Source organism: Phragmites australis, chromosome 18, assembly GCF_958298935.1.
Source record: "Phragmites australis chromosome 18, lpPhrAust1.1, whole genome shotgun sequence".
Taxonomy (NCBI): domain Eukaryota; kingdom Viridiplantae; phylum Streptophyta; class Magnoliopsida; order Poales; family Poaceae; genus Phragmites; species Phragmites australis.
The window spans coordinates 531,629-546,568 of NC_084938.1; the positions used below are offsets into that span (position 1 = coordinate 531,629).

Genomic DNA, 14,940 nt, shown 5'->3' on the forward strand with positions numbered 1-14,940 from the left:
CCGTAAATTGACCTCCTGCTCTTGACACATGGGGTGACGGGGGAATATGAACTGAAAGGTCGTGTTTACGAGCACACTTTGTTATGAAGCAACAGTCAGGCACTAACCGGCCTCTTTGACAGTAGGGTTCTGTAAAATTTCGTTGAAGAAATTCATTCACATAACTTCTCATATACAAACGCTGACAAATAATTACACATTGAATCCAATCAAATGGGTTTCTGACGCCCTTATTTCAGTCACATGAAAGAACATAGAATCTTATCAAAATAATCAAATGCATGCAAGGGTATGGATGTGATTATTTCCTCAAGCTGAAGGACCTTTAGTATCGGCAAACTTGGGCAGATAGTGGTATCATCTTCTTAGGACTTGATTGTGTGCGCCTTCGATTTCTCATATGCTTTTTTTCTCGCTCGCCTCTTCAAATCGGATATCTTCATCTTCTGAAAGGACCTCAATCTTTTCGCTGTGAGACCCTGGCACGATCTTCTCATCGACATGGTGGTGCTCTGTGACGTTGCTGAGCTCTGCCTTGCTCTTTGCTTTGCTCTCCTGTTTCTTGTGCCAGAGCCAAGGGCTGTGGTGTGACGTCTTCCTTGCTGCTGCAGTGCTTGAGGCCTCGCCAATGGCTTCCTGCTTCTTCACCGTCTCTTGGAATTTGATGTCCTCGTCTATTGATAGCCTGACGACCTTGGCGCCTTCGGGGCCTGACATGGTCGCCTTGTGGACATGGACATGGTCGCTGTAGTTCAGCACCTCTGTCTTCCTCTCCGTCTTCCTTCCCCTTTTCTTGTGCCAGCAGAAGAGAGCAGCGAGGCATCCCAGTAGGAGTAGGCCGCCCAGCAAGACGAACACCACAATGATGACAATGTGGTGTGGAGGGCTGGGGGGAGGCGGAGGCGGGGCTAGTGGGCGTGGTGGTGGTGGCGCATGGGGGCGAGGAGTTGGTGGAGGCGGTGGTCGAATGGGTGGTGATGATGGGGGTGGAGTGTGGCGAGGCGGCGGTGGGGGTGATGAGGGTGGAGGAGGGGCATGGTGAGGTGACGGTGGGGGTAGAGTGGGTGGCGGGGGAGCACGACGAGGTGGCGGTGGAGGTAGAGTGGGCGGAGGAGGGGCACGGCGGGGTGGCGGTGGGGGTAGAGTGGGTGGTGGAGGAGCACTACGAGGTGGCGGTGGAGGTAGAGTGGGCGGAGGTGGAGCACGGCGAGGTGGAGGAGGGGGTAGAGTGGGTGGCGGGGGAGCACTACGAGGTGACGGTGGAGGTAGAGTGGGTGGAGGTGGAGTACGGCGAGGTGAAGGCGGGGTTTGAGTGGGCGGTGGCGGGGTTTGAGGCCGTGGTGGTGCCGTTGGAAAGTATGGGTTTGGAAGGAAGTAGGGAGAGCCAGGGGTGAAAGCCATTGGATGAGTGAGCTAGCTAGGCCTTGAGACAACTCTGCTGGCTGTTGCTGTAGTAAGAGGAGCTCAATGGGTTGTGCTGTTGATCATGCGCTACGTATATTTATGTCTTGGAACGAAGGGTTTGAGGTGCAGTACAAGTGACTTGGCTCCTATGCTACGGCTTCAGCTGCGTTTGCTTCCGAACAATGCGTTCCTTGGCATCAAAGCCCGTCCGCCCGTGTAGTGTAGCTGCCCTTCTTTTTTTTTTTTGGGTATGAGTAAGACACCTAAGCTTTTGCTTTTGGCACTCATGGTTTACATCCATCCTTGAATCCTACATACACGTCGTTCTTTGTTTGGAATGGCGTCGTGTATGGCCTGATTACACACGCATCATTCTTTGTTTGTGTCCTCAGCAATGGCTGCTGCTGCTTGTGCTCCAGCCCTCTGTCTGCGTTTGCGCTTCCATTTGTGCATGCTTTTGAGTGAAGCAGGCTTGGCTTGAAGCTCATGCGATGCGATGGATGGTTTCAGATGTCCATCCATGCTTTCGGTGGATGCTCTTCGATCAGCGTTGACAGTCTACGAGCTGGCTTGTAAGCAAATGGCACCTGGTTGAGTGTGTGGTGAGCTACGGACGTGATCAGCCTCTTGTCTTGCTATCATGCTCAGCACATCCACCCATCTGCATCGTAAATCGTAAGGCAAGTAGAGCGTCTAGCCAGCTTCCGAATCTTGGATGATCAGATCATACAGGTTGCCATCCATTTATTCATGATCGTATATATCGTTAGAAATAAGTGAATGCTGTACCCATTACAGAAAATTATTTATGGCTCGGTGCATCAGGCTGGGTGTAGAGGCCGGAACAATATTTCATCTCGAAAAAAGCTTGTTTCATCTTAAAAAAATACAGAAAAATATGGACCCGAAAAGAAATTAAAGGATGAGACGATGCATGTGTGATAGCGTGCCAATAGCCCAAGGAGGCCATTCCACGGCGCAGCTAACTTTTGTATTCTCGTTGTTGGGATGAATCAGAAGAACTGAAAAGGAAGCCCACGATGCAAGAGGGTCGTCCAATGATAACTCTGTCATGTATGAATGAATCAGAAGATCCCAACAACGAGAATACAAAATTTGAAGTCATGGAGGACACACACATAGCATACCGATAGAACCTAAAGCTTCAGTGATGATACGATCGCATCTGAACACCCATACACATACAGAGTTTTTTGACAGGGCCGATGTTAATGAAGTCCCAAAAGGGACAGTACTAGATGACCAATCCCTAGGTAAAGCTGCTATGCTGTGTTTCGCAGAATATGAACTCACCAAAACTTGACTGCTGAATGCTGATAGCAAGAAAGGTGTCCTTTTGGTTACCTAAAGTTAAGATTCTGCGAAAGGAGAAAAAACTTGTGTACGTGTATGCATCCAATTAAGTTGGGTACGAGTGCATAAAATGGGGCATCTTTCTTGAGCTTCCTTCAGCACTGTCAGTCTAGATTCGACCATTTTGATGCAAATATTATATGGAAGGCGAAAACAAAAATTAACAAATACAAGTTTGCAATCAAAGGCTGGCCACATCAACTAAACTGCCCACCATGTCAGAGCCATTCCGAGACGGCCATGCACCTTTGGCTCCTATGTCCTTTTTGCCAAATCGGTTTGCCATAGGGTCCTGGCCATGAAAAATTTCACTACAAGGGTGAAAATAGAGATAGAATGAGGAATTGCGCGAGGCGTTTCCATTGATAGAGGCCGGTATATAGAAGATATACATGGCAATACATGGTACATGAGATAGCTATCCTAACTAACCTCTTGCAGTTAGCTATACAAAAGACACACTAAGATATGGCGTGCATGATTGCCATAATATATGGATTCTAATAGCCCCCCACAGTGTCAGCCGGGAGAGGAACGGATGTTGAGACTCGAGCGGAAGTTGGTGAAGACCGCCGTTGATAACCTTGGTGAAAATGTCCACATACTGGAGGGAGGTCAGAACATGCAGGACCCGGATGGCACCAAGAGCGACTTCCTCACGAACGAAATGAAGATCAATTTTGATGTGCTTGGTATGTTGGTGCTAAACCGGATTGGTGGAGAGGTAGACCACGGAGATGTTGTCGCAATACACCACCGTTACCTGCTTGAAAGGATGACGGAGCTCGACGAGGAGTTGACGAAGCCAACATGCTTCAGCCATAGCATTAGCCGCGCCATGATACTCTGCTTCCACACTAGAACGTGAGACAGTGCGTTGTCTTTTGGACGACCATGACAGAAGATTGGTGCCAAGAAGACACAATACCCGAACGTGGATCTCCTTGTATCAGAGCAGCTGACCCAATCAACGTCATAGTAGACAATGAGATCATGACAACCTAAATGAGTAAGTTGGAGACCATACTACAGTGTGCCCTTGAGATACCTTAGAATACGCTTGATTAAAAGGATGTGCTGCTCACTTGGATCATGCATGTATAGGCACACCTGTTGTACAACGTGTGAAATATCTGGGTGAGAAAAAGTCAAGTACTGAAGAGCTTCAGCCAGAATGCAGTACAAAGTGGGATTGGCGATAGGAGCACCGGCAACCGCAGACAATTTCGAGCGAGCTTCAATAGGAGTGGCACACGGGTTACAGTTGGACATAATCGCACGTTCCAAAATCTTAGCCGCATACTTTTCTTGAGACAGGAAAATTTCATGTGCAGTGCGGTGGGTAGAAATACCAAGAAAGTAATGCCAAGGACCAAGATCTGTCATGGAGAACTCACGGCGTAGAGCAGCAATGAGGCGCTCAAGGAAGGAGTTGTCAGAGGCCGTGAGAATAATATCATCAACATATAGTAGAAGATGCGCGGTGGAGCCACCATGATGATAAGTGCACAGGGAGTAATAACTTTTGGAGCTGGTGAAGCCGAGAGACATCAAGAATGACTGAAAGCGAGTAAACCAAACACGTGAAGCCTGCTTTAAACCATACAATTACTTGTTGAGGCGGTAAACGTGATCTGGCTTGTCTACATCAATGAATCCAGGTAGCTGTTGGCAGCATACTATCTCAGAGAGAGTGCTATTGAGGAAAGCATTCTTGACGTCCAGTTGATGAATGGGTTAGTCGCAACTCAAAGCAAGAGAAAAGAACAATCCGGATGGTGGTAGGCTTGACCACCGGACTGAACATCTCATCATAATCCTAGCCGAGCTATTGAGAGGAACCACAAAGGACCCAACTTGCCTTGTAGTGAGAGGGAGAGAACCATCAGAGTTAAACTTGTGATGAAAGATCCACTTGTCGGTGACAATATTGACTTGAGCCGCCCGAGGAACTAGTTCCCAAGTGTTGTTAGACGTCAAGGCGTGAAACTCATCGAGCATGGTAGCTTTCCAATGAGGATCATTAAGAGCTCCACGATAGGTCTTCAGTACTAGAGAGATGGCCGAAGCGGTGACAGCTTGAAGATCAAAGATGGTCTTCAAAACACGAATACCGTCCTTGATGCGATTGCGCATGGGATGTGCGTTGTCTATCACAAGAGGCGCGGGAGGCACGGATGGAGCCGTGGGAGCTGGTGCAGTAGAGTCCCAGAACCTGGGACGCTTGAGCCAGGAGGCGTGACGTGGGTGCCTGAGCTAGGAGGCTCGCTATCGTGGACTCCCGAACTAGGCGGTGGAGTGCTCGAGCTTGATGCAACAATGGCCAGACCCAAGACTAGGGAGTCTGTGCCAGAGGCTGATAGAGAGGCCCAGACTCCTGGTGCTGCAGTTGTAGAAGGAGCGAGGACCAGCTTGTTTGAGCTAGCAGCCAGAGGGAGCGATGCAGCCAACATGCGAGCACCGCTGGAGATGCACGGTCCTGACGGTGCCACCCATGGTGTGGAAGTGGAAGCTGCAGGGAAAACTGAAGGTGCCATGTCATCGTTATCTAGAAAGGAGTAGGAGGAACGCTGCATAGCAGAGCGTGTCATGAAGGGGAAAGAGTTCATCAAACACAATGTGATGGGAGATGATCACATGATTTGTATGAGGGTCGAGGCAGTGATAACCTTTGCAGTGGGTAGGATAACCAGGGAGAATGCACTAGGTAGAATGAGGTGCAAGTTTGTGGGTTGCGGTGGATGACGTGTTGGGGAAACGGCAACATCCGAAAACACGCAAGTGGGAGTAAGAGGGAGCACAACCAAAGAGAGCCTCAAAGGGAGTTTTGAGGTTGATGGTTTTTCTCGGAATGCGATTGAGAACGTATGTGGCGGTGAGAAGTGCTTTGACCCAATATGGTGGAGGTAGTCTGGCTTGAAAAAGTAGGGTGCGAATTTTATTGTTTATGGTGCGAATGATGCGCTCTGCTTTGCCGTTTTGTTGGGAGGTGTAAGGATAGAAAAAACGGAGGTGAGTGACATACGCAAGGAAGAAGGAGCGAGTGGTGGCAGTGTCGAATTCTTTGCCGTTGTCTCATTGGAGGAATGGAACATATGATTTATGGTGGGTGGAGACTTAGGCATGGAAATTCTTGAGAGTGGCAAAGGTGTCAGACTTGAATTTCAAAGGAAAAGTCCACAAGTAATGTCTGAAGTCATCTAGACAAATGAGGTAATACTTGTTCTTGGAGGTACTAGAAATTGGCGATGTCCATAAATCACAGTGCACAATCTCAAAAGCTTTATTTGTATGAGACAAAGAAGATTGAAATGGGAGACAAACATGTTTCCCGAGTTGGCATGCATGACATGGAGCATTGTCGAGGTTATTACATGGAATATTGTGGGAACTGGCTAGGCTTTTGAGAGTATGATGTCCAGCGTGACCAAGGCGCTGGTGCCAAAGAATGCCACCATTGGATGGAGTGACTAGGGAACAAGGAGTCGACGTGACAACTGACAGGACTAGGTAGAAGTTACTGGAGCTATTGCAATGAAGCATCACGGTCTTGGTGCAGAGATCCTTAATAGAAAGACCAAAAGATCAAATTCAACAGAACATTGATTGTCATGAGTGAATTTATGGACATAAATCAAATTTGCAATTAAACGAGGAGAAACAAGAACATTGCGAAGAGATAGAGGCCATGCGTAAGAGGAAAAGGAGGTGTCACCAGAGCCAGTGATGGGAAGAGCAAAACCATCACCAACAACGATGTGAGCAGTGGAAGATGGAGAATGACAATATGTCAAGTTACCATTGTCTGTTGTGAGATGGTTGGATGCCCCGGAGTCCATGTACCATGTGGACTGCGGGGAGCCCTGGAGAGCCATGGCATTGAGAGCTTGGATCAAGGACGCTAGGTCCCAAGATGATGACGCGGTCGTCGAAGATGCAGGAGATGGCACACTTGGGAACACACAGGGCACTGCGTACTGTGCTAGGAGGGCATGCGGTGGTGCATTACCAAGAATGTCTGGGCCACCGGTTGGAGAAGGGGTGGCACCAACCGACATGGGCCAAAGCTGGATTGTGCCGACCCAAGGGTTGTAGCATGGGAAGCTACGCCGTATGATGCATCGATGCTGTTGGCAAAGTTCCCGGAACCACCAGAGGATTTGCCCTTGGACTTGTTCTTCTTGTTGCGCTAGGAGGAGTTACTGGAGGAGGAGCGGTGGGCTTGCCGCTGGTAGGAGCGATGAGGGCTATGGCTGGTGTCGGTATGGTGACTCGTAGATTGGCCTCCTCAAGAGTGAGGAGAGATTAGGCCTCTAGGAACGACGACAACGACGATCGTGTCTTGATTATGGTGGCCATGTGCCGTAGATTGTCCTTGAGGCAACAAAGCAGTCTGAGGACGAGCGTGTCCAGGGAGATGGCTTGCCCGATGTCGTTGAGTGCGTCCGCCAAGCTCTTGAGGCGTTGATAGTAAGCAAGCACGGACTTGTCGCCTTGCACCTTGTTACGAAAATCAGCCTCAAGGCCTTGAAAAGTTTTCCAACATAAAACATTCACGCATCAAGAAGTTGCCAACATTAAGGTCGATGACATCTCCCAACAGACAAGAGTCCTCTTTGTAGCATCATAGCATTTTTTCGGTCTTCATATATACCACCCCATGTAGTAATATTTGTATATATGGCATAAGTAGTTCATCTTCATCCCGAGCCCTAAGGGGCCGATGTTGTATACTTTCCAAAAATTCTCTCTTAATTGATTCGGCAGACCTCCTGCCACTTTCGATAATGTTCAGATTTGAGTACCACTAGTCCACTGTAACTGAGGATGTATGTATGTATAGAGTTAGTGTAATGCACCGTGGCGGAACTTGAACAAAAAAGGAGGGGGCCAATCTAGCATGAGCTCAGATTAGGAGGAGCTAAAGTAGCAATTTATTAGCACTTAGTAGTAAACTTAAGTGTTTTTTCAATATTTTTTTCATGATTAGAGGGGCCATGGCCCACTTTAGCGCCCACTAACCTCTGCCACTGGTAATGCATGCCGACCCCCACATGCACTTCGGTCGGCCCGGGCCTGGCCCTCCCACCCAAATGACCAAAAGGGAGATCACGGTATGGAACCGATCCATCAACATCACGACATCTCTCTCCATGGCATGCGGTATTGGATTATGGGCTGCTGCTGCAAAAAAATGCCGGCCAGGAAAAAAGAGCAGTTTGTACAAATACTTAGAACTGCACGGCACAATGAATTATGTAATGGAATGGAACGGATTGCTGCTAGTGACCTGCACATGAGCAACCACACCCTACAATTTGAGGTGTGTCCTTTGCCTCCCTTTCTGCCCAATCATGGCATACCACCAGCCGCCCGCACTCAAATGGAGATAGCCATCAGGCCCACATTGGATCATGGATTTTTTGAACTGAACTATTCTTCTTTGACATTTCTGCACTACAAATTAAATATATATGGTTCTTAATTAGTACTAAACCAAATAAGGGCTATATATAGCTCCAACTCCGACGATGCGTCTTTTCCCAGCGAGAACCACATGACGTTTCTTTTTTGTTGTGTCAGTCACATAAAAGACTTGGTGAACATCTTTAGCGAGTACGAAGGGTTCAGACTTGTATCCGACATGTTTGAGATCAATGATAGTGAATCCAAATTTATGATTAGTGAAGCCCTTTGCCCCATGTACCCAATAGCATCAAAATAGTGCTATCTTGAATCCTAAGTAGTAAAGCTCCCATATCTCCTCTATTTGACCGTAGTATGTGCTCCTCTGCATGTCGTTGTCATAAGCATATATACATATATCACGGTTCTGGTATATACTCTTCTCATATTGGGCAACCATATAAAATATTTATCCGTTTATATCGTACCCATGATATGTCATAATTGTGTATATAGGGTTCAATGCCAGCTTTTTTATCAGAGGACTTATAGGAGTACTTGATTGTTTGATTAGATCTCGGAACTAAGTGATGAACATTTGCATCTGTTGCCTTGCAACCCAAGCTTCGGTTTGCCCTGAATTCTCTTCAAGTAGCATATGTTTGTGCTCATCGACATATGGGCACACTTGCTCATTTGTCATAGCACAAGAAAATGAGCTTGATCGTATGCCTTCAGATCATAAGTTATTGTCAAATTCTCCAGAACCCCTACACCTGCGAGCCTCCCCTCATGGCGAGACTTAGGCACACCAATTGGGTTATTTGGGTCAATGTAATTAATAGACCACTCCAATACCTCCTTCATCGCGCAACTCTGCATGATGCATCCCTCAGAAAAGACTCGATTCCTTACGTACGACTTGAGGATGCCCATATATTTCTCATATGGAAACATGTGATGCAGGAACGCGGGGCCAAGGTAATGAATCTCCTTCACAAGGTGAGCAGTAAGATGTACCATGATATCAAAAAAGGATGGTGGGAAATACACCTTAAGAATACATAGAGTCTCAAAGTGTTATTTTTCTAGCTCCTCCAGCGTGTCTGGATCAAGCACCTTTTGTTCTATTGCATTGAAGAAAAAACACATGCTTAGGATAGCCTCGTAAACCTTAATTAGGAGGATGCTCCTAATAGTTACCACAAGCAGTGATGTCATCATCACATGGCATCATGAGACTTTATCATGACAAAATTCATTTTCAGCTCTTTTACCGAAACAAGTCTTTTGATGTTGGACGAGTTACCGGAGGGAACTTTCACACTATGCAAGAACTCACAAAATTATTTTTTCTCCTTCTTGGAGAGAGGATAGCTCCTGGGGGTAAGTGTTTTTCTTTGTCCATATCATGTGCATGGAGCTCCGGTCTTAAGCCCATTTCTTCAAGGTCAGCTCGTGCGTTCCCATGATCATTTCATTTTCCCTTCATTTGGAGAAAACTCTTGCAGATATTCTTCTTTACATGCATGTTGTCGATAGAGTGGTGAAAATCTATTTTTTCTCAATACTCTAGCTCGACTAGTATTAATTTCTTGTTCCACATTTCTAATGTTCATCATCCTTGGAGGATCTTTTTGCTTGCCAAGTAAAACATTGATATTCTTAACCTGATTGTGAATATCTTTCTCGTTGAAATACCTTGGAGGTAACGCTTTCTCCCATGTGTCATCGAACTGTTTGTCCATGTTTCAGTACGGGTGCTTCCTAGGAAGGAAACATCGATGCCACATGTACACTATTTTCTTTGAGTTGTTCAACCTCAAACTGCATGTGTTATCTAAGCAATGGGGGCAAGCTTCACATTTTCTTTTGCTCTGACCTAACAAGTTACGAAGTGCTGGCAGATCGTTGATGGTGATGAATAACATGGCGTGCAAGGTAAAGTACTCTTCCTTGTACTAATCCCAAACCTCGACGCCTTTCGACCATAGTTTCTTAAGATCATCGACTAAAGGCCTGGGGTACACATCGATATCATTGCCAGGTTATTTCGATCCTGATATCAAGATCGACAACATAATATATTTCGACTTGTTACAAAGCCAGGGTGGAAAGTTGTAGATCGACAATATAACAAGCCAGGTGCTGTGTGAGGTACTCATATTACCGAATGGATTCATGCCATCTGTGCTCATAGCAAACCTTATATTTCTTAATTCTTCAGTGAACCAACCAAATGTGGAATCAATGATTCGCCACTGAGCGGAATTCGCCTGGTGCCGTATCATTGTGTCGTTCTTACGATCCTCCTTATGCCAACGCACCAATTAAGCTTCCTTTCTGTTGGCAAACAAACACTTTAAATGAGAAATTACAGGAAAATACCACACCACCTTCCTAGGAGGCCCTTTATTTTTCTTGCCTCCGTTCCCGTCACCACCGTCAATTCTATGTTTATATCAATAGGTTCCACACACATGGCATTGATCGACCTCTGCATACTATCCACAGAACAAGATACACTCCTGCTTACATGTATGTATTTTCTCTATTTTCAGTCCTAAAGTACAAATTATTTCACATCGTAGACGCCCTCGGGCACCAAGTTCTCCTCCGGTAGCATGTCTCTTAGCAGATCCAGCAATGCTTCGAAACTCTTATCAGTCTAACCATAGGTTGCCTTCAGCTGTAGAAGCTTTAGTTCCCTAAATATCCGTGTGTACTTCTCCTTACAGTTGGATAAATGGGCGTCTTGGAATCCCATATAAATTCCTGAAATATAGCAAACTCACGATTGTTATATTCATTGTGCCGCTCGACATCCCGCACCATCTGGTCCACATTCTTCACAAAATCCTCCAGATCATTATCATTGAAACCTAATATGTCCTCGTCCCTGAGATCATGATCCATTTCACCGGGTGTAAGTCCTTGATCCACACTGTCGGCATGGAGGGTCCGATCCATCTCTCCCTCATCAAGGTCTTCATCGCCATGTTTGTTCGAACATGTATAATTCTTTTTAAACCCACACATGACAAAGTATGTATGGATATTGTCTATTTTTATGAACTTATTATCATTCCTGCAGTGGTGATATGGACAATACATTGCCGTTTTACCATGATCTTTCATATCCGCCAAGGCAACACTTATGAAATGCTTCACCCCGCTTAGTTACTATGGACAAGTCCGGATATCTAACTTCTGTCCATCATCTACAATTAATGTAAAAATATTCATTCTTCATTAACAATCACCTTAATTTCATGGTTAAGCATGCAATTAAAAAATCCATACAGTTACACTAGATCTGTGGCATCTCGCGGTAGATCGGACAAACCTAGTACCAAATCTAACATAAATACAACTCACTTGTACTAAGATTTTGGATAAAGATGCAAAATAACAGATTACAACTCAAAACACAATAAATCTACCAAATAGGAATTAGAGGAGAAGGAAAGGGGGAGATGCAAGCCTTCAAATACCTAGCACCAATTCAAACTTCAAATCAACAAAATATTAGAGTCTCCAGAGGAACCGGAGAAAATCACCGATCTACTATGCACACGTAGTGCTAGCCAGTCAAGGCACCCATAGTAGCGGACCAGATCTTATAATAGAGCTAAATCATAAGTGACGGATTACAAGATTACCCGTCACTTATGACTTGTGTAGGAAGATTCGTCACCCATGTCATGTTATAAGTGACGAGTCCTAATATGACCCGTCACTAATGATTGGTGCGAGAAGACCCGTCACCTATGACCAGGTCATAAGTGACAAGTGTAATTATAACCCGTTACCTATATCATAAGTGACATACAATATTATAACCCGTCACCTTTAACCTACAATCAGTGACGGATCTATGCTCGGTCCCGAACTAAGACTATATAAGTAACAGGTCATATAATAACCTGTCCCTAAGTTTGTCTTCTTTATCTGTTTTTCATGTAGCGGTGCTACCTGCTATTTAGTTGATCGATAGTCATTTTTGCTGCTTCAAATTGGCAAAACTAGTGCACGAATGAACCTAATCACGAAATTATAACAATTGCATATAGATTTAGTGAAATACTCTGTCCTTTACACTCGTTTATTCCCTTTTTTTCATCGATATATTCCTCTTATGCTCCATTGATGTGTGTCGTCTGGTTAAGTATATACACACAGCATATAATCGATCGCATAAAAAAGTAAATACAAACAGCGGAGAAATGTGTGTATATATTTCTTGGGGGAAGATATGCATGTGTGCCTTCCATAGAAAAACAAAAGAGTGGCATGTACATAGAAAACTATACCGTACATGCATGCTGCATGCAGGCAAGGCGGTCCTGCCTGCCGCCGGCATGCATGCGTGCGCTCGCCGCCGTTGCCCGTTGGGGAGCCCCAAATTAAGATGCATGCATGCAATCTATCCTAGTGTCATTGTGTGTGAAACGGTTCGGTAGCCTTTTCAACTCAATATATATAATGGACAACCTAGCTATGCTACTATACTCGATCGAGCATGTTGATGGTAGTATATGCTTGCATATAGGGACAGGCATATGATGACAGATAACATGTATGTCAATAATAAACCGGTCGATGAGTCTCTATTACTTAAAAAAAAAGTTAACAACCAACATGTATATCAATAATAAACCGATCGACTAGTCTCTACTACTTTAAAAAAAAGTTTTCCCACACCCTCTTATATTATGTCTCTACGTCGTGTCCTTTCACGTTCTGCCCGTATTGCCAATAGGTGGGCCCTGCGTACCGCTGCTTCTCGCTCCCTCTCCACACCCCCTGTCAGTTTGCTCTCCAAATCATGCTGGCCAACCATACACCCATCATCGGTTGGTGAAGCCCGTCGCCCTCCTCGAGCACCATGATCGAGCTCTGCACACCTCGCCCAAGCTCCGCCATCTCCTGCTCTGGTTAGTCTCCCTCCTCCCCTTTCCAATCATTCGTCACCGAGAACTAATCGTCTAGACTCCCCTTGCTATAAACATCTCCATCAAGATCACAGTTGCGGCAGAATGTGCCTCCAGATCCTTTCCACGGCGTTCACCGACCTGAGCCATCTCACTTTTTATATTGTACTACTTGGCCTCTTTTGTCTGATAAGAATTTGGCCGCTGATGGGGGTTAGATGCGCCATCTGTTTTGCAATGCATCACATGATTCACAGCATGATAGCCTGGGCATGCCGTAGGAGTTTACGGAGGCAAACATTAAGAATTGGATTTTATGGTTCTCAGCTGGTCTTAAGTTCTTTGGATTTATGGCAGGAAGCTTGGCCTAGCTAACAAAGGAAGAAATATCAAATTAAAATTCTACCAATTATGGATGCCACCTCTTCAGATTCAGGTAGGAGCCCAATTCTGTCTCAGTGTTAATGTTATTTTTGGAATCTTATTGATTGGAAAAAACATGTGAATTGTAGGTGCATTTGATAATGTTCTTGAGCTTCTTGTCCGAGGTGGGCGAAGCCTGCCAGAAGCTGTGATGATGATGATCCCTGAGACATGGCAGAATGATGCAAACATGGAACCTGAGAAGAAAGCTCTCTACGAGTTCCTGTCAGCACTTATGGAGCCTCGGGATGGACCTGTTCTAATATCTTGTAAATATATTTAGCCCACTTTCCTTGTTTGATCATACTTCTGATGGATTTACTTCATCTAACTTGGCTTTCGCCTGCAGTTACCGATGGCCGCTACCTTGGAGCTACCCTGGACCGCAATGGCTTGAGGCCTGGTCAGTTTTATGTGACCCACAGTGGACGTGTGAACATGGGTAGTGAAGTTGGTGCTGTCGATGTTCCTCCTAAAGATGTGCTCAGAAAGGGTAGGCTAAACCCCGGAATGATGCTATTGGTTGATTTTGAAAACCACACTGTAGTGGACGATGAAGCTCTGAAGGCACAATACTCTAAAGCTCACCCATAGGGGGAATGGTTCGAGAGACAAAAGATAAACCTCAAAGACATTGTAGAATCTGTGCCAGAAACTTGCTCCAAGCATTTCAAGCTCACTTCCAGTAAGTCCTTCACCATGCTTTAACGTCAGACATCTAATTGGGCTATAACTTTGATTTAGTTACTGATGACAACTTGGGCCAAACATAAGTAACGTAGCCATTATGACTTCTTTTACAATTTGGTGCAACAAAAGAATGAGAACAAGGAACGTGTAGGTATCAACGGAATTTTGACCCCACTGAAGGCCTTCGGGTAAGTAAGGGTTTAGCTCTGTTTGGTTGCCATTTTCATTTGTGCTGGATAATTATTCAACTGAACAACTCGAGGTACACGGTAGAAGCCCTGGACATGTTGCTGCTGCCAATGGCTAAGGATGGAGTGGCACCTCTTGGCAAAAATGCTTGCACGAGATGCTCTCCATCTTCATGAGTTGGCTTTCCCATCAAGAATCCCTCCACCAGGAAGTGCAGATGCAAAGGCCCTTCCCAACCCAGGGAACTACCACTGGAGGAAAAATGGTAAAGTCCACCTCAACGATCCACTTGCAATGGAAAAATTACAAGAAACAGCTAGAGTCAACGTGACAGTGGTATTGAAGAACCTATTGTTTTATCCCACACAACTCAAAAGACTTTCGATGAACTGAGTTGAATTTGTAGCCCACAACTAGCTCAACATTAGATTCATAACGTTATTGGTCTAAAGCAGTTGTTTTGCTTTCCACAACAAGATTTGATTTTAGTGGTGTTGTAAATTATAGGAAAAAATGTATT

At 45.4% G+C, this 14,940-nt stretch overlaps 1 pseudogene; it reads right to left on the reverse strand.

The window, feature by feature from the left end:
- Positions 1-66: 66 nt before the first annotated feature.
- Positions 67-1,458, reverse strand: LOC133899727 (protein TRACHEARY ELEMENT DIFFERENTIATION-RELATED 7A-like; annotated as a pseudogene).
- Between the last annotated feature and the right edge of the window lie 13,482 nt (positions 1,459-14,940).